General features: G+C 38.7%; 1 protein-coding gene across 5 annotated transcripts in view; it reads left to right on the top strand.

Moving 5' to 3' along the window:
- Positions 1-25,138, top strand: part of Ncoa2 (nuclear receptor coactivator 2) — a 273,451-nt gene that overhangs the window by 79,411 nt on the left and 168,902 nt on the right. For all 5 annotated transcript variants that reach the window (XM_048358685.1, XM_048358684.1, XM_048358683.1 and 2 more), the window contains exon 2: positions 21,730-21,786. The gene's annotated coding sequence lies outside the window, so the exon portion shown is untranslated. The remainder of the gene's footprint in view (positions 1-21,729; positions 21,787-25,138) is intronic.

Here is a 25,138-nt window from a genome sequence, read left to right as displayed (position 1 = left end):
TTTGGGCAGTTTATACTTCTCTAAGAATTGATCCATTTCTGTAAAACTATTGTTTTTTAGCGAGTAGAGGTTCTGGAAATAGTTCCTTATGATTGTTTGAATATCGTGTGTACTTGTTGTAATTTTTCCGGTGGAGTCTCTGATTTTACGTATATGAGTCTCTTCTTTTTTTTGTAAGTCTTGCGAGAGGTCTGTCAATTTTATTTATTTTCTCAAAGAACCAGCTTTTAGTCTTACTTATTTGTTGAATGGTCTTTCTATTTTCAATCAGATTTATCTCTTCTTTAATCTTTGTGATCTCACTCCTCCTAGTCATTTTAGATTCGATCAATTCTTGTTTCTCCAGTTGTTTCAGTTTCATCGTGAGGTTATTCACCTGCTCTGCTTCCATTCTTTTAATGTGAGTGCTGAGGGCGATGATCTTGCCCCTCAGTACTGCCTTAGCTGTGTCCCATAGGTTTCTTTGTGATGTATTTTCATTGTCATTGTGGCTTATGAATTCATTAATTTCATCCTTAATTTGGTCTGTGGCCCAAGTGTTGAATAACAGTGTGGGGTTTATCCTCCAAGAATGTGTATAGCCTCTGTGGTAACTGTTGTTATTGAGGGTTACCTTGATTCCACTGTGGTCAGATATAATACATGGGATGACGTCAATACTTTTGTATTTGCTGAGGTTCTTTGTGTGTGCTATGACGTGGTCTATTTTGGAGTATGATCCATGGGCTGCTGAGAAGAAGGTGTATTGGGTCTCTGTAGGGTGGAAGATTCTGTATAGATCTGTCAGCTCCATTTAGGATATGGTGTTACTTAGGTCCTCAGCTCCCTTGCTAATCCTCTGAGTGTTGGATATGTCTCGTGGAGAGAGTAGGGTATTAAAGTCACCCACTATGATTGTGTTTGGGTCTATCTTGTTCTGTAGTTCTGTGAGAATTTGCTTGACATATGTAGGGCCTCTTTTGTTTGGTGAGTATACATTTATCACCGTGATGTCTTGATTCTGGATTTTTCCTTGTATTAAAATGTAGTGACCTTCTTTGTCTTTTTGAGTTGATTTTAATGAGAAGTCCAGCTTATCTGAGATCAGGATGGCTACTCCTGCCGTTTTGGTAGGTGCATTTGCTTGGAAGATCTTGCTCCATCCTTTCATTCGGAGCCTGTTTTTATCCCTTGCTGTAAGGTGGGTCTCTTGTGGACAACAGATGGCAACTTTTTGTTTGTGGATCCATTCTGCCAGTCTGCTCCTGTTTATTGGAGAGTTTATACCATTTATATTCAAAGAGATCAAGGATAAGAGTGTTTTTTCTCCTTCCATTTTCTTGTTGGGCTGTTTTTCCTTTTTTTTTTTTTCCCTTGTCTTTAGTGAGCTGCTCTTTCTGTTGGGCTCTGGCTATTGTAGTTTCTTTCTGTTTCTGTCTGTGTGTCCTGTACAATTTCTGTTGGGTGGGAGTCCCCTCTTAGAATTCGCTGTAGGGCTGGTTTTTTATTCACATACTCCTTTAGATCCTCTTTGCGATGGAAAGATCTGGTTTTCCCCTCGAATATGAACTCCAGCTTCGCTGTGTATTTTATTTTAGGTTGGCATTTGTTGGCTTGTAGGACCTGGACGGTGTTCTTCCATTCTTTTTGCGCGTGGTAGGTTTGTGTGGAGAGGTCTGCTGTTATTTGGATCCTCTTCCTATTGTAATAAATTTCTTTCTTCACTTTGGCTGCATTCAAAATTTGCTCTTTATTCTTGAGATTTGAAATCTTGACTATTATGTGCCTTGGCGTGGCTTTTCGAGGATCTGGTCTGCCAGGTGTCCTATAGGCTTCGGTTACCTGGATGGGGTCCCTTGTGAGATTGGGGAAGTTTTCTGCAGTCACTGTATCGAGAATATTTTGAGTCCCTCTTTCCTGGTATTCGCCTCCTTCTTCTATTCCAATTATGCGCAGATTATATCTCTTGTCTTTGTCCACTAGCTCCTGGATTAGTCTGCTCTGGAGCTTTATCGTTTCTTGGAGTGTGGTAATTTTCTGGTTCGTCCAAGAGAGATTCTGGCTTCCATATGGTCAATTCTTTGTGCTGTGGATTCAAGTGCGGAGTTTATGGATGTCAGAGAGCTATTTATGGTTGCCAGATCAGCTCTGATCGTGGAAATTTCTTTAAAGAGTTCTATTTTAAATCTATTTTTTCATGCATTTCACTTCTGAGGATGTTAAGGTCTTCTTTAATGGAGGTTTGCACTGTATCCATTTTTGCTTCCATTTCTTTCTTGGCTTCCTCGATGTCCTTCAAGACTTCTACTCTAAACTGCTGGAATTGTTTTCTGATTTTGTTTCTGAGGCTTTCCATCATTTCTGCTAACATATCTTCAGTTTTTTATTCTCCATCTCCTCTTAAGTTGTGCTGCTTTTTGGAACTGGTGAGTTGGCTTGCCCTTTGATGAAATTTGTTATATTTCTTTGTGATTTGCGCATCTGGAGATCTGTGGGTCGCTTCCCTGGTTTGGCTTTGTGCTGGTTCCCGCTGATCCGTCAGTGGGAGACTTGTTTGTGTCCTGGCTCTGGGTTTGAGTTTGGCTGCTGAACCTTACTGCCCAATGGGTGAGTGTGACCGTCTCGGTTGTTGCCAAGGTGGTCATCCTCACTGCACTTGGGGGTTGGTAGGTTCTGTGTCTTTCTCTGCGTGATCGTGTCCTGCCGCTGTGTTCTTCTGACCCTAACATGCCCCCGGTGGGGGTTCGCTGGTCGCTGATTCAGTGTGGTGTGGAGTCTTTTCTCTTCTTTGGTTCTTTTTTCCACTCAGTATCTTGGTCAGGGGAGCTCACCTCTCAGGCTGTTCGCCCTCCTGTGTGGATTGCTCCAGGGCCGGTGTTGTTGAGGGGCGGCCCTCCCACTTGTGTGAAATTTGCCAATCTGTGTGGGTGCTGCCACTGGGGGGCTCTGCCCTCCTGTGCGGTGTGCCTATCATAGTGGGCGCTGCCGCAGGGGGGCCCTGCCCACCTGTGCGGTGTAAGCCTACCAGAGCTAGCCCCAGGATGTTGGGGTGTGCTTGTATCCTCCCGCGAGTTTGCTGTGGGGGCTGGTATGTGTGGGACCCAGTGGGATCAAGTGCCCAGGTGCGGGTTGGAGCCCACAGACTGTGCCTCCGCCGCGAGGGGGGCATGTGATTGGGCCCAGGTGTCCTTGCTGGGCTGGTATTGCCCACCAGCGAGCCTGTGACTGTTGTTCAAAAAGTCTGCGAGACCCAGGCACCTCAGGTGGGGCTTTCAATGCCTACAGGTCCCCGGGCCCCTGTTGGGAAGGGGGCGGGGCTGGTGCGGCTGGTTCAGGCGCCCCTGCTGCCTTGGCGCTGCTCCGTCCCTGCTAGCTCCTGTGTCCTCCCAGAGTCTGAAGGGACCTTTTGCTGCCTGATTTGGGGGTTCTTTGTTCCCTCGAGGTGGGGTAGGGGGAGGGATGGAGCTCTAGCTTCTTTGTAGGTTTTGGGTCTCTGATGACTGGTCTCCCATTGGGGGAGGGGCTAGTGGGGAACTTACTGGTCCTGGATTGTGTGTGTGTCCTGCGCTGCTGTTGGCCCTTTGGGGGTGGTGTGCTGGGGTGTGGTGATCCGTCGTTTGGTGATGTCGGCCTGGGTTCTCCCCTTCTGCACCGCCCAGTTCCCCTGCCGCTCACGTCTGGTCCCGTGCCTCCCGTCGCCGCCGTCTGTCTTGATTGGTCCGCTTTCCCCCTGGGGTATGTGGAGCTCTTGCTGTCTGGATTCTGCACTCCTGGCGTGACTTTTCAGTAGTTGGTTTGCCCGCGCCGGGTCCCCTTTCCCAGCCTGGCCCTGTTTGGGCCAGGGTCGGTGGGTAGTGGGAGGGGACCCTGGAGATTTTCCGGCTCCGTGCAGGTTATAGGCTCTTCTTTATTTGTTCTTTTTCGTTTCCTGCGTTTGTCTATTGCTTCTGGCTGCTGGTTTTGCTGGGTTCTTTTTTTTTTTTTTAAATTTTTTTTTATTATCAATTGAACATAAATTTTTTTTTTTTTTTACAAGGTGCTGTGCAAAGAGGGTGCAGTTACATAGTAGGGCATTGTGTACATTTCTTGTGATATCTTACAACCTGTTTTCCCATCCCTTGTCTAGATCAGGTAGACCCATATGCAGTATACAATGTATCAAGCACATATACAGTGTTCACAGACTTGGTCTCTACTGTCTCTCCATCTCCCTTTGTTAACAGTCATATATCAGGGAGATCATGCTGGGTTCTTGATGGGGTGTTGGGTGCTGGAGTTCCCAGCTCGCTATTCAGTTGGAGCCAGTTGGGGTGCCTCCCTACTGTGGCAGCGCCATCTTCCTCTCCCCCACTCTTTCCTTCCTTTTTTTAATGTTGTAAGTATATCTGGTAAGATGATTATCACTTGGGACATTAGTGCATGTTTAAACTATAATAAATGTTTCCTGCAATCCCAGGTACTCAAAAGATAGAGGCAAAGCACTACAAGTTCCTGGTCAGCCTCAGCAAAGTCTGGGAGACCCTCAGAATTACGAAGTGAGGCTGATAGATAACATGTGTCTGACAGAAGAGATGTTAAGAATAAGAGGACCTCGTTGCGGGACTCCAGTCATCACCACCACTTGTTTTGGTGTTTTAATTGCAGTAATACTCTTAGGGATTTTTCCTTGTTGGTCTGGCTTTGAACTACAACCCTCCTGAGTAGCTAGCCATCTCTCATTTTTATGTTCTCAGCGAATATGTACTCTACCACCTGGTTATACTCCAGCCCCTACAAAACACCTTTAAAACAAATTCCATGAACTGTTTCTGAAGGCCCCAAGATTTCACTTTTCTGGCTAATTACTGGAAGGCACCTTTAACAAGAATTGCTGCCATTATCAAGCAGCAGATACTCTACATATATTTCTTAAAAGAATTTAAATGATACATGTTTCTTTTACTTGATAGATGAATTAGACAAGGCCAAGGGAGGTGCACTCACTTGTCGAGGGTCACATGTAGGATAAATAGCAGAAGTTACATCTATCCTATTGTTTGCTGGGACTGAAAGCTTAACAAATAAAATTTTCTTCCTGATGCCTCAGAAATGCAACACCATCCAATGGAGGAAGAATGTACTGCACACAAATGCTTGGGACATTAGTAAATACTTGTGTTGCTTTTACAGTGTTGCTTACGATCATACAATTACTGCCTAGCTTCTAGAAACCTACACTTTTCTGTACTTGGAATGACTTCTGCTTTCTTAGTGAAAAGGAAGCTCATAACATTTTCTTGTGGCCTGTTTATTACTATGATGATTACTGTTTATCTTAAACATTGGTAAGTGTTTATAATAGGATCCTATATTAAGAGGCTTGAATAAAATCAAGAGGTGAATAAATAGACTGCTGGAAGAACCAATAGCGTTGAGCTGTAGATTGCCAGTGCACCTTGATTTAAGGGCAAACATGGTGATTTTACTAGTGCTATATTTCAGTGATGTCGAAGTTATTTTTTAAGTAATATGTATTTATCACTTAAAAGCTTTTCTTTTTAGTGAGAACATTTAAAACTTAGTCTTTTAGCAATTTTGAAATGTACAATGTACTGTATTAACTACATTTGTCATGCTGTACAGTAGATCTCAAAAGCCAAACCCACCAACCCACAAACATTTTACTGTCTAACAGATTTGTAGTCTTGACCATCATCTCCCTTCTTCCCCAGTCCCCGTCCTGTGTTCACCGAAACCTCTGATTCTATGGGTCCCATTGTCTTAGATTCCATTTATTAGTTAGGATGTATAATGTTTGTTTTTCAGTGCCTGAACTATTTCACTTAGCACATTGCCCCTCTAATTCTATTTATTAGTTGTCACTTTCATTTTTTAAAGGCCAAATAGTATTCCATTGCATATTTATTGCCTATGTAAAGACAGTGCACATTGTCTTTATCCATTCATTACTTAGGTTGATTCTACAACTTAGCTATTATGAGTAGTGCCACAATGAACATAGGAATGCAGATACCTCTGACAAACTGATTTCAGATCTTTTGAGTAAATAAGCAGAAGTGGAATTGCTGGATCTGGACAGGTAATTGCTTAAATGACTTTGAAAGAAAACCAGAGTGCTGCTTTACATAAAGAGTTCTGTAGAGTTGAGAGAGTAGTGTTTTGGACTCATGTGGTAGATGTCTGTTTTTTTGGGAAGTTGGTTGAGATTGTTTCACAGGGCTTGGATAAAATGGGGAGCCTTTAAAACAGCTTATTAAATAGCCTTGATACCTTGTAAACCAAGTTCAGGCTCCAGATATAACAAGGCTTTATTTACAGCCTTTTGTTGCATTGATTTTGAGAGGAATCTGGGCTCTTACAGTTGAAATCCATGGAGTTCATCAGGACAGGCAGACCAAGTAAATAGTTTCTGAAGGTGCTGCATCCTTTGCCCTGTGCAGAGGTCCTCTATCACCATGTGGATGATGCTACCAAAAAAAGCATGCACCATTGTTATCTAACCTATTAACTAGAATTCCTAGCCGGCTTCTTTAGACTACTTATATAAAGTTGTTTAGCTTTGTTTCTGACCAGTATAATATGATTGTCACTCAGCAGGCAAGTGTTATTGAATCTGGTTAGGGCTCAATTCCATCCTGAGCTATGCTAATTGCAGTTGCTATCTTGGCTCCTATCTGGAAAGCTTTCAAGACTGCAGCTGTGAGGCCTAGTTGAAAGTGCTGGGCTTTGGATGAAGTGTGTGGCAGGCAGGAAAATGGGTTTTCCCTGTTGCTGTTGCAAAATCACACTTTCCTCTTGCCTCCGATAGTGTGCTTTAGATGATTTCTCTGTGGTTGTGGTCAGTGAGTGAGCATTCATGCCACTTTCTCTGTATGCCTTTCTCTTCACAAAGGCAGTGAAGAAAGAAATAATCACAAGATGTTTTTCAGTAGATTTATGTATCAACTTCTGTAGGCCCCTTTGTAAATCTTACAAAATACAGGTAGTTGTATCTTTGAAATCATTAGTTCTAACCTACTCTCCCAATAATTGTCCTATTCTTTTGGCATTAAATATACTATTAACATTGTGGTTATCATTTTGTAAGTGTGGACATTGAAGAATGTACCCATTATGGTACCACCCTTATGTATCCATTTTTAGTGCCGTAGTGTGTTTTCTTGTAGGGGTCTAAGAGATTACTTTTTTGTGCTATTACTGGTAGTGAAACTCAAAGATTGGAATTTTGCATTGTTTTCTCAACCCTTTCTTCTCCTTAGGGGTCTTGAATGCCCAGAGACAGCCCAAAGAAAAGAGCGTAAAAATCAAAGGTGGAACAGCTTTTGTATACACACAATCTAGGTGATGAACTGTTTCTAATTAGTGTTGGATGGATATCTTCCATCCAGTTTCTATAAGATACAGTCTGGAAGTGATTGATTGTGAGACATGTGTTGTCCCCCCAGCACTGTAAAACTTAAGTTTCCTACATCTTATCAAATGTTGGAAATGTAAGACATGGAAGGCTCAAGGCCTGTAAAAGAGAGTGGGGTCAGTCCACATCCATGTTGCTCATTTCTACCTTCTGACAGTTACAAAGAGTGCTGACTTGAAACAAATGTCCTGGGAAGCAACACACGTAGACCAGAGCTGAATTTCCGATATTGGCCTCCAGAGAACATCAGTGAGGAATGGTGGTCATTTATTAGACAGTTAAGAAAGACAACAGTTTTCTTAATACATAGAGTAATATAATTTCAATAATCTAAAAAGATTATTGAAAAAACAATTTCATAATGCTCTATTGATAAGAAACCATTTTAGAATGGTCAAGTGTCAATATTTTCCATTAGACTTTTTTTTTTTTTGGCCAGTCCTGGGCCTTGGACTCAGGGCCTGAGCAAACTTCCCTGGCTTCTTCCCGCTCAAGGCTAGCACTCTGCCACCTGAGCCACAGCGCCCCTTCTGGCCATTTTCCATATATGTAGTGCTGGGGAATCGAACCCAGAGCTTCATGTGTAGGAGGCAAGCACTCTTGCCACTAGGCCATATTCCCAGCCCGACTTTTTGAAATTATATTTTATTAAGGAAGCTGAGAAGGATCTTGGTTCAAGGTCAGCCAGGCTGAGGGGCAGAGTTGTGCCATTGCCTGGCATCCCAAGCTACGCTAGAGGCTGAGAATCCTAGGATTGCAGTTCCAAGCCAACTCAGGCAAAAAAGTCTGCACGACTCCATCTCAACAGATGGCAGCTGGATGCAGTTGTGTGTTCCTCTAGAAACTATGGGAAACCTAATAAAATAGGTCTGGGTACCCACAGTGGTGGGGTGAGGTAGGAGTGGGGGAGAGTAGTGAGACTCTATCACAAAAGTAACCAGCAAAAAAAAACCACAGGGCTGGAGATGTGGTTCAGCATCAGAATGCCTGCCTAGCAAACATGATTCCTTGAGTTTACATCATAATACCGAGAAAGAAGGAAACTATATTTACTATTCAGGAAATGACTGCTTATTGGTTTCATGTTAAAGAACATTTCAAACTCTTTAGACTGTTTTTCTTGAAACGAAACTAAAGGTGAATGCATGTTTCTGGGGATTTTGTTGTAGTTAACAGTCTGCAGAGTGTATATTTCTTCATAGTGCCATTTATCTGGTAGAGGTTTATTACATCCTTAATATGACATTGGTAGTTTCATCTTTTTAATGTGGTCTTTCAAAAAGTGCTATTTGTTATTCTTAAGCCAGTTTAGTCTTTTTAGATTTTATTCCTCAACTCTTCAGAGAGGTCATTTTATATAGTCTTACTCATAGCTAGAAATAGGATGACTGTAGGTTGGTGGCACATACCATATACTTTGATACTTTTCTGGGAGTCTTTGTGGTGTTTTTAACTTTATTTTGAAATATGACTTGTTCATATATTTGTGGATAAGAAGGTTGCTTTTGAAATTGACTTTGTATCTAGAACTGTTTATGGTCTGGTTCAGAGAAATTACTCTCCTCAGTTCTGAAATGGATGTAGTGGGGAGGCTGGAAGACTAGGAGGAAGCTGGAATATCCAAAATCTTCTAGCCAATACTGATTCTGTTACTAAAAACTTAAATTGATTCTGCTATAATCCCTTCCTTTTAAACACAATTTTAATTTGTGTTAAATTTCACGTGTGTGTGTGTGTGTGTGTGTGTGTGTGTCTGTCTGTCTGTCTGTGTCTGAGTGTGTGTTTGGGGAAGGGCGAGGTTTGAGAAGAGAACCCACAATCTCTTTATTTTTCTTAAAATAGGTCTTTTGAACTTCCTAAGTCACCACTAGTACAAGTCATACCTCATTGCCTGAAGTGGTAACTTATATACCACTTCTAAAATACCATTACTAAAAACAGCTCAAGTTTTTAAGCTGCTTTCATTTTAAAAAAACATTTGAGAGTATTTTTAGACTTGCCAAACATTATTAGATTGAAATAAAAAAGGAAATATGTTTGGTTATTTCATATTAAGGAACTCATAGTTGTCTGGAGGATAGGTTAGAAATGTCTGAGTACTTTGGGACTTGAATAAATTCATCTAGTGTTGTAAGATCACACATATACGATATATTCAGATTAGCTAATTAGCCTTTGCCTCTGAGTTTATTTTATAAATAGGACAAACCCCACTCTAGTACTTTAATGTTACAGTTGGGTTAACTGACTTAGTAATTTGATTTCCCTGTTGCTTGTGTTTGCTCCCAGTGTCAGACCGAGACCTTTTTTCTAGCTTAAGATTGGTTCAAATGTTATTTCTTTGACACACTCCCCTTGTCTGTCTTTGCTAGTACAGTATATATTCAGTGTGTATGCTTCACCCAAACCGAGACTCTCCTCAGACTTTCAGGGTCAGTTCTGGGTTTGTGACTTAGCTTTACTACTGTAGAATACTTTTCAGTGTGTGCTCATATTCTGAGAGCATGAGGGCTTTTCCCCCTCCCCCTTCTGTTCAGGTTGCTTTTGGTTATAAAGTACATTGGATTAACTTTTTTTTTTCCCCAGAAGAAAAGGGAGAGTATTGTGCCAAATGTTTAAATTGCAAAGCAATTTACTTCTCCACAAAATGTGAAATTGTTCTGGGAAATAAGCAAAACTTAATTATTTTGATTATTTTTGTGATGGTACTGGACTTGAACTCAGGGCTTTGCTCTGTCTTGCCCTTCCCCTCCTGTACTTTACCACTTGAACTACACTTTCACTTCTGGGATTTTGTTCCTTAGTTAGAGGTAAGAGCGTCATGGATTTGTTTGCCAGGCCTAGCGTTGAACCTCTGTCCTTAGATCTCAGACTCCTGAGTAGGTAGGATTATAGGCATTCACCACTGGTGCCTGGCATAATTTTGGTTTTAATTTAGGATGTAATCTTTTAAAAAGGATCAGAAGTTGATCACAATGCATTGTCCTCATAAATTAATATGTTGAATTGTAACCCCTTTGTACAACAACTAAAGACCCCAAAACAGATTTAAAAGGCTATTTTCTGGAAATTTCTTGGGAGCACTGAAATTTCTTGGGCATCAGAAAATCTAAATTCTAGGCTCTCCTTGGCCAAAGCCCATTAGCTTTCAGAGCTTCCTCATTAGCAGATGGCTAGTGCATGTCAGAATTACTGGCTCTCCTCACCTCAGAGACTTGGAAAGATGAAATAGAAGAAAAGGAGTCAGGTATTGAAATTTGAGAAGTGCTTAGTGTAAGATTAGAGAAATAATTGAACCTTTTAGTTAAAAAAAATGAAATGGATGCCTTAAAACTCTATTTGTTTAAACTAATAGCTCCTTATTTAAAGACTGTGGAGGCTTTTTTTTTTTTTTTTTCCTAAGAGCCAATCAGGAAATTCCAGGTAATTGTGCTGTTCTCTTTTTTTGTCATCGAGGACACGGAGGCTTAAAGATGCTGAGGGATGTTGTTGCCAGTGAGGGACCCAACTCGTCAGCCCTTGTGAAGGGGGAAAGGGTGAGCCAACTGTCAACACTCCTCTTCCCCTAGTGGCCCCTTTCATAGAGGAGGGGAGGGCTACCAGTTATAAGCTTCTGATTATGTTATTGTTCAGTACTCTATTTTGACACATGGTGTATTTTCGACAAATTATTAAGAAATGGCTAGTTAGCAGTCAGAATGTTTTCTTCATTTGTGACAAAAAGAAATCCACTTATCATGTAGTCTCTAAAAATTGAAATTATGAGAGAAAAGATAAACATAGCTTATAATTTGTTATTGTTTTAGTGTTGTTTTTACTATTTTGACATTACAGCAAAGGGATTCGTAAATACACATCATCACCATACTTCTTTCAGTCTTTTGGGAAGAAAATAAAAATGCCAAGCATTTTGTGTGTGTGTGTGTGTGTGTGTGTGTGTGTGTGTGTGTGTGTGTGTGTGTGTGTGCGCGCGCGCACACGCTCTGGAAAAAATTTTTCTTTGCTGCAATTATTACAAACACAAAATAACATTGTTTATTTTTATTAGACATGCTTAAAATGTAAGTTGGGGAAATAACTGTTTTACCAGTTAACTAACATTTGCTGAGAATCTTCCCAGACCTGGGGTAGATCCCAGGATCCCAGCAAGGCTCTATGTCTTAAGGGGGAAGGAGGATATAGAGAAAGGGGAAAGAGGAAGACATAGTATATAGACTTTTGCCCAAAAGACTATACAGACTTACCTGTTTACTCTTTTATTCTATTACAAACAAACTTTTGTTTGTTTGTTTTTGGTCATGGGACTTGAACTTGGGTGTTGTCCTTGAGCTCTTTTGCTCAAAGCTAGCTCTTTAGCTCTTTTGCTCAAAAGTTAGCTCTCTACCCCCTTTTGAGCCACAGCACCACTTCCAATATTCTGGTGGTTAATTGGAGATAAGAGTCTCATGGACTTTCCTGCCAGGGCTGATTTGAACTGTGGTCCTTGGATCTTAAACCTCCTGAATAGCTAGGATTATAGGCGTGAGCCACCAGCACCTGCCCAAACATTTTCTTATGTTTACAAATACCTGGCAAGATAATTTTCTCTAGTTGGTATCATGTGACATTTGAATAAAGAAATGCTATAAGTAGAAAAATGTGAATAATTTTAGATCCCCAGGAATAGTATTATGAAAAGTTAAATTGTCTATGCTTTTAATAAACAAAACAGTGAAGCTTATTTTAGCCATTGGGATAGTGTTTTTGTTTAAACTGTAGCACACCTAGACAGAAATAAATCTTGTGGAAACAACAGCTTGCTACTGACCTGGCTTGTTTTGCTTATTCTGGGTCTGAGAATGTCAATTGCAGTAATATAGAAAAAGTCTACTAAGGATCTTTTTAATAGTATCAATAAGTGATTCTTTAATCCTTTGTGAAGAAAAGTTAAAAAGGATTAGTTAAGCATGTCTTGAAGTTTGGTCTAGATGAGAGCCCAAATATATTATTATATGCTGGACCTTAACATACAAACTACACGTGGCCTTCTGTGACATTTTTTTTTGTTGTTGTTTTAAATAACTTCTTTACTTCCTCCTCATAGAGGGGCTTGAACCTGGCATACTCTCAGACCGGTCTGTAACTTGATTGATCTAAATTGTTGGTTATGTCCATAGCAGGTCATTCATTTATTTTCTGGCAGTGCTGTGGTTTGAACTTGGGCCTTCTACTTGATACATGCAGGCCCTTAGTGCTTTTTGCTTTTTTTTTTTTTTTTTTTTTTTTTTTTTGGCCAGTCCTGGGGCTTGGACTCAGGGCCTGAGCACTGTCCCTGGCTTCTTTTTTGCTCAAGGCTAGCACTCTGCCACTTGAGCCACAACACCACTTCTGGCCATTTTCTGTATATGTGGTGCTGGGGAATCGAACCCAGTGCCTCATGTATACGAGGCAAGCATTCTAGCCACTAGGCCCTATCCCCAGCCCCTGCTTTTTGCTTTTTAAATTTTTAAGTAACAAGCCTATGCCTAGGCTTGTTTGAATTGTAATCATCCTATTTAATGTTTCCCATGAAGCTGCGATGGCAAGGGCACATCACATGGCCATCCTTTTCTCTTGAAATGGATTGGAGTCTCACTAACTTGCTCAGAGTCACCTTGAACTGCAGTCCTCCTGATTTCAGCTTCTTGAGTGGCTATGAGTTATTTGAGCCATTGTGCCATGCTAAGGCTAGCTGTTTCTATGAAATAAAATACTAAAACATGAGTAAGACCCAGAATCATATTACAAATCTCTTAAGTTCTTCTGAGGCAGGAGACACTTGGAGAAGGTCCCTGGTTTATGATGGTTGTACTTAATGAGCTTTAGTTTTGATGATGGTACTAAAGTGACACACATTCAGTAGAAATCAATTATGAATTTGGATCTTTTCCTGGGCTGACTATATGTGAGGTGATCCTTCTTTGTGATGCCAGGCAGGGCAGGGAAGTGAGCTGGAGTTCACCTTATGTGGGGAAACAACTGATAGGTACTTCCTTGTGTTCTGTAAGTAGAAACAACTGGTAGGTTAGATGCATTAAGTGCCATTATAAGTTGAGAAGCATATAAATCCCAAAGCCTGTGTATATCCAGATCTATTTACAGATCTTCCTACTGTAAACATTTATTAGATGAGTGAATGAATACGTTTACATTTATCTTTATGCATCACAATCCTTTTTTGTGTTGATGCTGTTACGCCTTCTTCTCTCCACCTCTGGGGATGGAACTCAGGGCCTTGGCACATGCTAAGCAAGAGCTTTACCACTGGGCTGCACCTCCAGCAATATTCTAGTTTCTATCTTGTTTTCTTTAGTTGTTTTTATTTTGCTTTTAAAGACCTTATTGCTAAGCTAGATGTTAGTGACTTATGCCTATAATCCTTGCCACTTGGGAAACTAAAATTGGGAGGATCTTAGTTTGAATCAGTCTAGGTATTCACATGAGACACCTCAGTCAATAGCTAGACAGAGTGGCACATACTTGTTATTTCAGTTATGAGGATAGCAGAAATAAGGAAGATATTAATATTCCAGAGCATTGTCATCTTAAACTTAGAATATAAAAGGAAAAGTATAGACTCATTTTGTGTCAGAGTAGTGGCAGCAACAATAATTAGGGAGAAAATCATAAGGAGCCAGGCCCTGTTGGGCTCATGCCTGTAATCCTAGCTACTCAGGAAGCTGAGATCTGAGGATCGTGTTTCAAAGCCAATCCGGACAGGAAAGTCTGTGAGACTCTTAGCTCCAATTAACCAGCAGGAACCAGGAAGTAGAAGAGCTCAGAGACAGTGCCTAAGCCCTGAGTTCAAGCCCTCTGTCCCTCCCACCCCCCCAAAAAAAGAAGGTGAATTTCTGAGGGATGCTTATTTAAAATTGTCCAAATTACTAAAATAAAGTTAGGATTCTGTTGTGTTGGTTGGAGCCTTTTTACTGAAGGAACTGGTTGGATTAGTTTTCTGAGTGAGTTGTTCCAGTCTTATGAAGAGGCACAGAGCTTAATTTCTACCCAACCATTTACTTTTTCTTTTCTTCCTGTAATTCTGTTAAAAACTGTTGTGTGAATCTTCTCACCGAGTGCTCTAATTAAAGCCCACTACTTGTGGATCAGTGTTGTGTGCTTTCTTACCAGAGGAGCTTTGAAACCCTAACCTTGCCTGTAAGGAGTTCACAGTCTAGTTGGGAAGATAAGTTTAGATAAGTAATGATAGCAATCACGTTTCCATGTGTGTCCAAATTCTTATTTTTCTACGTATCTGTCACCACCTCAGCTATCTCCAGTGTGATTTATATCTTTCTGTAATGAAACTGTTTTAAAAGCATCCGTCATTTCTGGTTGCTAAACAGGTGGAAGCTTTAATTTTCAGCAGCACAGAGCAATGTTGACCACCCTGTTCCTTGGAACTGTTTCCTCTTGTATTGTGTAAGGTAGTCTTTCTTTGCATTCTTCTACCAGTTTCTCTTCAACATTGTTTTTCAATGCCAGTTTTCATCTGGACTTAGTTCCAATCTCCCAGCTCGTCTTTCTTTATATGCTTTGACTAAATGATGGTAACCATTTTCATGAATTTAAGTACTATTTTCAGATTATTTCAGGTTAGACTTTAAAGTTAGTATCTTTAGTCCTCTTCCAAATTTGAATCTTGAATATTTAGTTACAAGTGTGACCTTAATTGCTTACTAATTTGATTGCAACCAGATTTTTAACAGCAACATTGGTGTGTGCCTGCAGTGCTTATATACCAGAGACTTGAAGAATTGCAAGTTTGAGACAAGCTTGGGCAGTTTAGGCCGGGCCTCTATTTCTGTGCTGGAAATATAGCCCAGTGGTAGAGTACTTACCTAGCTCTATGAAGCCTGGGCTGTTCAGCACCACCAAAAATGAAAAGAATGTTTCTGTTTTATTATAATTGATTCATTGTATTGGTTCTGGTCACAGTGAGAAAGAAGATCTCAAAGAATGGTTATAAGATCTCTGAATGTGCTGTTACTGTTTTGCATTGTATCATAAATATAAATTGTGAACTGTGCTTAACTAGCTCAAGAACTTTTAAGCTGATGGTATCCTTTTCTGTATAATTATTGCAAAAGTTTTTGTATTTAGTGTAGTTGAACAGTTACTGAGTTATAAGTTTAAATCTGTACTTGTTTAGCTTGACTGTATTTTCTTTAGTTTTGTTTGTTAGAATAAAAATTGAAAAAGTCTTAAGATTGACTATAGTTTTAGTAAACATAATGATTTCTTGGAGAGAAATAAGTTACATATATTAAGAGAGGAGTAGTTGGAAAAAATCAGAAGATTAATATTTATTCATAATTTATTAGGGCTATATATTATTTTATGGGTATTTTGATATGATAATGCTGACCTTTTTACAAAAGACATTGGAAAAATGATAATTACTTATTAAACCCTTTCCTTCGCTAAGGGTTATTTTCTTTATTTGGAGGAGGGATAACCCTGTAGACAAAGCCAGACCTTATCTGTACTATATATAGAAGCTCATCAGTTAGCCTATCAGTTTTTCTGTGGTCTACAAGCTTAATTTTAGCACAACCAGATTACTAATTAGGAAAGAATTGTACTTTGCATATCTGGTACACATTCTTTACATTATTTTTACTTGTTTATTTAATTTACTTTGCAGCGGTGGGTATAGAACCTAGCGCTTCCTTCATGCCGGGCAAATGCTCTATCACCGATCCACAACCCAGTCCTATTTACATTAAGAAGTAATTTGAAATTCAGTATTGGGTTTTACTATTACTTGATTGAAAGTCATATGAAAACTTTATTTTAGGATATATTTGCACTATATGTAATCCATTATTTTTCTGTTCTATAATCTGATGAACTAGGTTTTTTGTTTTTTTTTTTTTTGTTTTACCAAATACACATCTAATAAATGATAGATGTTGATGCTGTTATGTTGAAATATCAGAAGAAAAATACAGTTTGTTTTGTTTTTGTTTTCCATCTGAAAGTGGGATTTGAACTCAGTACCTGACATTTTGCTCATGAGCTGGCACTCTACTAATTGAACTATGTCTCCAATCCCAAGTTCTTATTCTTGTAGTTATAAATTAAAATGTTCTTTGTATTTTTATTATAGCCATCACTTAATTTTCTCTCTAACTTACTCTCTCTGGATATGTTTATAACTATTCATTTAAAAAAAGAAATATTGGGGGCTGGGAATATGGCCTACTGGTAGAGTGCTTGCCTTGTATTCATGAAGCCCTGGATTCAATTCCTCAGCACCACATATATAGAAATAGCCAGAAGTGGTGCTTTGGTTCAAGTGGTAGAATCCTGGCCTTGAGCAAAAAGAAGCCAGGGACAGTGCTCAGGCCCTGAGTCCCCAAGCTCCAGGACTAGCAAACAAACAAACAAACAAACAAAAGAAAGAAAAAAGAAATATCAAGTATAACTTAACCCCGTTCATCATCCTGTTTGCTCTTATGCCACTAGTAGTCTGTGTATTTATTTATTTGGTATAGTTTTAGTCTCGACACAGAATACCTATTATTCTTAAACTGCTAGTTAATGCTACTAAGACTCTGGTTGCCCTTAGTTACCTCCACTCATGACATTAAGTTAGCTGCTGGATGGAAAGGACATCAGAGACACTGGTGCATTTGTAAATATTCAACTTTTTATGTGTGTGTGGGGGGCAGGTGTACCATGTTTCCTTAGCTGGTTTGGACCTCTACGTAGAATTTCAGACATGTGCTACCACGTTGTATCTAGCATTCAACCTTATTTTAAAATTTAAAATATTTGTAGGGTATTGTTTTTTGTTTTTGCTTTTGTGCCACTCCTGGGCTTAAACTCAGGGCTTGAGCACTATCCTTGAGCTTTTATGCTCAAAGTTAGCACTGTACCACTTGAGCTATAGCTCCACTTCTGGCTCTTTTGTGATTGATTGGAAACGAGTTTCATAGACTTTTCCTGCTTGGGTTGGATTCAAACTGGATCCTCAGATCTCAGCCCTCCTGAGTAACCAGAATTCGATTTGTAGAATTGTAAAAATTGAGATATAACCTGCATAGTATAAAATACATTCATCTTTAGTATATTAAAATACAAGTTTTAGCAAATTTTATATTGTTATATGTATCTTGTCTGAATTCATCATTCTTCAGAATACAGTTCAATTTGGGAATAATTCTTTTCCTTCCCAAGATTTTGTGCCCATTTTTAGTAATTCCTCAGTAATGTTCTCTGATCTCAGAAACCATGGGTCAGCTTTGTCTCTATAACAAATTTCAAATATAATTATACAATGTTGTCTCTGTGCTTAGCTTCTTTCATTTGGTATATTTTTGTGATTTGTATACATTGTTATATACTTCAGTAACTCACTGCTTTTTATTATTCAGTGGCAACTATTGAGTGGATGTACTATTTTTTAGAACACTTTCTCTGATAAACGTTGGTATTCTTTCCATTTGAGAGCTATTGTGGGAAATGATTGCTGTAGGCATTCATAAACAGTGCTGTGCGTGGACATCTCTAGGAGAAATGAAAATACACGAGGGTGAATTTGCTGTGTTGTATGAGACAACTTCCAACACTTTTCCAAAAATGTCATACCATTCTATTTCTCTTATCACTAATGGCTGTGTGCTTCTCATTTGTTCTTGTTTTTGTCGACACTTTAATTTTACTGTTTGTGTAAGATTTGATTTCATTTTAAATTTCTTCTTTTTAATGACTAATGATATTTCTCCTATGATGAGTGTGTTAGATTTTTGTCACTGTGACAAAATACATGACACAAATACTTAATAAGAGGGAACATTTACTTGGGTTCCCCATTTGAAGTTTCAGCCCATGGTCACCTGACTGTTGTTTTGGGGGCATATGGTGGGGCAAAACAATCATGATAGAGATAGATTTGTGCTAGAACAAAGCTGTTCACCTTGTGGCAGCTAGGAAGCAGAGAACGAAATGGAAAGGGGGCTGGAGTCCAGTATTTTCTCCAGGTGCAATTTCAGTTAACTTCCTTTTACTAGGACCTTCCTCCTGCATGAGTAGGGAAAGTCTGTCATATAAGGTACACAGAATCATTTGGTACATCATGAGACAGAGATGCTTGCTGTTACCTGCCTGCAGCATGTCTGCTGTATTGATTATTTTGTATGGCCTGCAAATGATATCCAAATAGCCCCTAGTACCAAAAAGATTCCCTATGCCTGTAAGATTCCACCACTTACCAAAAGCCACCACAGGATGATAGCCCAGCCATTATCTTATTATTCTTTATTTATCTTATTGTCTTTAAGTAGTTGTACAGAGGAGTTGCCATATAACAAAGCAGTTTATGAATTCAGTGCATCTTGATCAATGGCACCCCTTTCAGCATTCTCACCCATCCCTCCCCTCCTCACCCCTTTTTTGGTTTATTTTAAAAGCTCAAGTTATTTGTCTTATTATTGAATAAGTGCTCTTTATGATTTGAGATGTGCCGTGTATCAGATAATTATGTAGCTGTTTATACTAGACTTGTCTCTTTTATTAGATGTCAATTTTGTAAGCAATTTCCTTCCATTTTATCAATTGCATTTTCATTTTTAAAGCGATATATTTTGAGGCAGAAATAACTAAGCTTAGTTGTTCAAGCTGTAAATATTTTTCTTTTATGATATATACTTTGTTTTCCCCTTGATCACCTTGAGCTACATCCTCAACCAAGTTTTAGTTTTTACTCTAGATCTGTGATCCAGCCCTTTACAAGTTAATCTTGCTCGTGGTGCAAGGTAGCGATTAAGATTCTTTTTCCCCTTTTCATATATGTAACCAGTCTGCAGTACTATTTATTGGCAATACTATCTTTGTTTCTCACTTAATTACCATGACACCATTTGTCTCATATGAATGGACATAGATGAACTCCGTTGCATTCTCCCTAGGCTAACAATAATCTGCAGCTTCGATTACTGCTACTTTATAGTAAACACTGAAGTAGGTAGCATAATTTCTTTGTAAATTATGATGTAGGGTTTTTTTTGTTGTTTGTTTGTTTTTTGGTGGTAGCAGAGGTTCGAACCCAGAGCCTTGTACTTGCTAGGCAGGCATGATAAGTGTTAAGCCACATCCCCAGCCCCTTTTTACACTGGTTATTTTTGGAATAGAGTCTCACTTTTTGCCTAGGCCTGTGCCTACACCATGATCCACCTATATTAGGATGACAGGCATACACTATTATGCCCATATTGGCCTGGAACCACAATCTTTCCTGTCTTAGCCTTCCATGTAACTGGAATGATTGCTACATTCTGCCCAGTTATTGGATAAGAAAGGTATTTCATATGTTCCTGGGCGGACCTCAAACAACAATCTTCTAATTTCAGCCTCCAAATGGTGTACTTAAAAGCAGCCCTGGTTTAAAAATTGCCTAGCAGTCTCAACATCAGCACATCTTTCAGGAGAGTTAAAAGGCTAGGAACACACAGGAAAATCAGTTTTACTTGAAATAGGGTGGGCCTGAAGTTCCATTTTACTTCATATTACTGAGTTACCTATCATACTAGTCATCACTTGTAGATGATCATACTTTGTAGGAACCTAATTATAATGCCTACTATCATATAATATTTCCAAGATGCTACAAAGAGGGTATTACAGTGATATCTTTTCATAGTTGAATCCATCATGCATATAATAAATAGGTCATATACCTATCTTGATGATAACAGCAAACATGTAACATGACAGCAATTTTTGTGTGATAAAGTTAGAATGTGAAGCAAGGTCTAAAGATATACTAGGTTCTTTCTGCTATTTCACTCTGTCCTCTGGCAGTGACCTATTTATAGCATAAGGTGGAACATACTTTCTTAGCTTTTTCCCTTTTAGTTTACTAAAGATTATAGGACTCTTAGAAGGATTAACACTATTTTACAGTATGATCATCCAGAACATAAATTGTTACTGATTTTTACTGTTTTCCTCCTTAGAAGGGGGAAAATAAACTTGCTTGGCTTATTCTTGGAAGCTAAATCTAGTAGTATCTATTACTTTTTTTCAAATGCTACATATCAGTACTACTATTATAGTAATCCTTCCGTTTTTCTTGCATCAAAAAGATGCAGTAGTAATAATAAATGAATACACAAAACTAAAAAGTAAATGGAATGTCATAAGCATATATTTCCTGTCTTCTTATTTTTCACTGTGTATCTTGGAAGGAACTTCAGATGCATCACCTACAGGCTGGGTCAGGGTTCAGCCCTTCATTCCGATACAGACCTGAGGAAACCATGTACACATTCCTTCCTCTCACTGAAAATGTGTATTTCTTCTTTTTCTTATGCACCTTTCTTTGGCAAATTGTGGTGGTTGTAATAAATAATACATTCTTATTCCCATAAAGACTCAAGTGAGTCATTGTGTTTGTTGCTTTAAGGTTATTACATAGATTGGCAGTCTTGGGACTAGAACTCAGAGCCTGAGCACTCTCCCTGAGCTCCTTTTGCTTAAGGCTAGCACTCTACCAGTTGAGTCTGGGCGCCACTTCTGGCTTTTTCTGTGATTAATAGGAGTTAAGAGTCCTCTCCTGCGTGGGCTGGCTTTTAACTGTGATCCTCAAATCTCAAGAGTCCTGAGTAGTTAGGATTACGGGCCTGAGCTACATATATAGTGCCCAGCTACATACACATATATATACATATATAATATTTTTTTAATTTAAGTACTCTTAAGCTTTTTGAAAGTCCCATATTTGGTAAACTATAAATCATGTCAAATTAAGGTCATTCTGTAAATGTTTTATTTATGCAACAAATGTACTGTGTGAGCCTGAAGGGTACTCTACTGGGTGTTCATTGCAGTGAGGAAGTGGGTAGCCTTTGTTTGTTCTCAGCTTTCAGTCTGGTAAGGAAGGCTAGTGATTAGACAAGTAGGTGAGGTATAGTCTAATCATAGGAACTCAAATCTATAGATACCTCAGAATTCATAAGGAAATGTTACTGGGTACTTTCGTGATATCTTTTTTTTCCTATTTATTGTCAAAGTGATGTACAGAGAGTTTCATATGTTAGGCCTTGGGTTATATTTCTTGTCCTGTTTGTTACCTCCTCCCTCATTCCCCTCTCCCCACTCCCCTTTAGTGATATCTTGTACAAATACAAATAATGAAATAAGTCTACCTTTTGATTTACCATGAAACTTGATGGAGAATTGTTAATAATGAATAGTACTGTATATTGATGGCAATTTACATGTTAATCATAGATTGGTTGTAAAATTCATATCTACTCTAGAGAATCCAACAGGACACTGTGGAGTTTATTCATGTTTCTTTGTTTATATTGCAGATTTCTTTTGGATTTGGCCACAAATTAATAGATCATCTGCACTGTGTACAGACACAGGTGAGTTTGAATTTATTATGTTACATATTCAGTATTAAGTAAAATTAAGTATTTATAGATTAGTTGGATGCCAGTGTTCATCGAGCTGAGATGTGAGGGTTGTGGTTCAATCAGCCCCAGGTGAAAATAAAGTCCCCGAGATTCTATCTGCAAAATAACAAACAGAAACCAGGCTGGATGTATGGCCGAAGTGCTAGAGAAGGAGCCTTCATCCTCTGATGAGCTCCTCAGTTCAGTCCCTAGTGCCAGCACACGCATGAACATAAAAAGTATTGTATTATAGTTTAGAAAAGTAGTGGACAAATGAAACTAATTAAAATGTCATTTGTTTGTCTACATTTCTCTTTTGTGAACAGTTTTTTTTTGGGGGGAGGGGTGCTGGTCTTGGGACCTGAACTCATGGTCTGGGCATTATCCCAGAGCTTTTGTTCTGAAGGCTAGCCTCTACCACTTGAATCACAACTCTACTTCTGGCTTTTTGGTAATTAAATAGAAATAAGAATCTCATAGGCTTTCCTGCCCAGGCTGGCTTGAAACCATGTTGATCCTCAGATTCATCCTCCTGAGTAGGTAGGATTATAGGTGTGAGCCTCCCATCCCTGGCTGTGAACATTTTTTACAAATGTATTGCTTGCTGTATATATTTAGAAAGAGTTGAGGTGATTTGATTATAATTTATTAAATTTTAATTTCCTAGCCTGGAAAAATGTTTACTTTTATTTAAAATATTTGAGTAATGGTATTATTCACTTGTTACTACCAAATTATCAAAAGTTGGGTATAATGGTGCATACCTGTAATGACAGCTCCCTCTGGGTGGATCACAAGTTTAAGGCCAACTGTGCTGCAGAGCAAGACCCTGTCAAAACACCAAGGCTTGAGAAGTAGCTCAGTAGTAAAGTGGTTGTCTAGTTTTACAAGGCCCAGAATTTGATCCCTGGTACTGGGGGTGGGGGTGGGGGGGGTGGAGGCCAGAGAGAGGGAAGGAGAAGCTTGAGAGTGAAGACTATAGCTTTTGCCTTTAATATTCTAATGGATCAAGAAAATGTGGTATATATATATATATATATATATATATATATATATATATATATATATATATACACACACACACAATGGAATTCTACACATCCGTCAGACTGATATTGTACCATTTGTAAGGAAATGGAAAGGCTTGGAAAAAATAATATTAAGCGAAGTAATCCAGACCCAAAGAAACATAGGTTGCATAGTTTCCCTCATTTGTGGTAACTAGAATGTGCCTATAAATCTACAAGTAAACACACTGTATGGTAAAAGGAAAAAAAATACACAGGGACATGATAAATTATACAAGTCTCTAGGCATTTACACAGTGAGACCAAATGAGGATATTCATGGGAGTGGGTCACCTAGGTGCAATAGCTATGTGCCTCTGACCATATAAAATAATATTTATCAAAATGAATTCCAGGAAGTGGAAACAAGAGTTTTTTTTCTTTGTTGCTGTTTTTGTTTTCATTTCCTTTTTGTCTTGTTTGTTCATTTATCTTTGGCCAGAGAGGGTACACAGAAATGGTGGGACAAAGGGTGAACAGATGTAGTCGTGATATTCACTAGACCCTATGTTGAAAATGAACTATATAACTTGTGGGTAGGGATAGGAGGGAAAAACTGGGAGAGAGAAAGGGAAGGGGTGACATTGTTCAAAAGGAAATGTTCTGTGTCTGACTTGTATAACCCCTCTGTAACATTACCTGTACAATAACAGCAAATAAATTTAAAGAAAAGACATAGTTTTTGGCAGCAAATCTGAGTAGGTGTTGTAAATTTCTGGCTTAACTAGTCTGATGGAGCTTCTCACTCACTTTTTCAAAATCACTTAGATTTTAGACTTAGATTTTTTTTTATCATAATGTTAACACTTGGATATATCCTTATCTCTTTATTTATAGCTTCCCTTTTGTCCCAGAAATGGGACACAGCAGCATCCTTAATGCTTACAGTAGTGTCTGCTTCATAGTAAAGACAAAACAAATGCCTGTTAATTATTAGGTAATGAATATCAAGAATATGTTTATATTCAGAATCTTTGAACTCTGCATCTACATATACAAATTAGAAATCACTCCTTATAATTATTTCTAGATATGAAATTATACAGTATACTTAAAACTCTTAAATGTTATGAAAAATTAGGTGTGTTAGATATTATTTATTCTAACACTGATCAGGTAAAATTTAAAAGACAACTTTTCTATTCTGCATTTTGTCACTGCCATGAGATGATTCTTACAGTCATGCAAGAAAAAAACTTTGGATGTATGGTAACCTCTCACTTTGTTACTGTTTTACTATCTTAGATATATTTTGTAATATCTGTATAGAAAATAAAGTAGATTTGAAGCTGGACATGTGTGGAACCACAGCTCTTGGGAGTCTGAAGCAGGAAAATAACAAGCCTGGGCTACATACTGAGACCCAATTAGAAATAAGCAAAGAAACCAGGTCAAAGCAGATTTGAAGTATATCCAGTTTTAATCTCTGAAAAACCACATAAATTAAAATTTTCTACCTCTTACTGGATTAAAAAAAAAGTAACAGTTTTCTGTTTCTAGATGGGAGAACTTTTTGATCATTTCTTTTTTGCCTTATATATTAATGTTTGAACTAGTTATCAAAGGTGGCTGTAGACATATTATTATAAACTGACAACCCATTTCCCCATGGCCATGGCAGTTTTGTTTGAATGTTGTAGGATATTTATTGATTCTTATTGTTTGGGGGTATTTTTTGGTTGTCCTTATCTGTCTTGCTTTCTTCAAACATTTACCTCTCCTTCTGTCACTGATTTTTTTCCATTTACAAAGAGAACCAAGTATGTATGACCTTTAGATTTGAAAATATATAATAGGGAATATATAACCATCTCTGATGGTGTGTGCACCCAGTAAGCATGTATGTGCATGCTTCTTGGTATGGGGCTTGAACTCTGGGTCTAGGTGCTGTCCTTAACCTTTTTGGCTCAAGGCTGACATTCTACCATGAGACACAGATTCACTTACGGCTTTTTGGTAGAGGTAAGAGTGTTAGGGACTTTCCTTTCATCTCAGCCTTCTGTGTAGCTAGGAATACAGGAGTGAACCACCATTGCTCCACCACATTTACAAATACAAATTTCAGATATTGGACTGATGCCTCTAATAACAACTATTATTTACTACTGTATCACTGCTCCAGACATTATGAAAGTGCTTTTCAGTTTTCTTCAGCACAAACTGATATGGGAATTGAACCTTTGAAAGGTTAAGTGACTTTTCCAAGATCATACCAAATAAGTGGCTGTTTGCCACTCCAAGTCTGTGATCTCAAT

The sequence above is a fragment of the Perognathus longimembris genome, chromosome 12 (genome assembly GCF_023159225.1).
Source record: "Perognathus longimembris pacificus isolate PPM17 chromosome 12, ASM2315922v1, whole genome shotgun sequence".
Classification (NCBI taxonomy): domain Eukaryota; kingdom Metazoa; phylum Chordata; class Mammalia; order Rodentia; family Heteromyidae; genus Perognathus; species Perognathus longimembris.
Note: the sequence above shows the minus strand (reverse complement) of the source record. Positions and strands in the feature narration are given on the sequence as shown.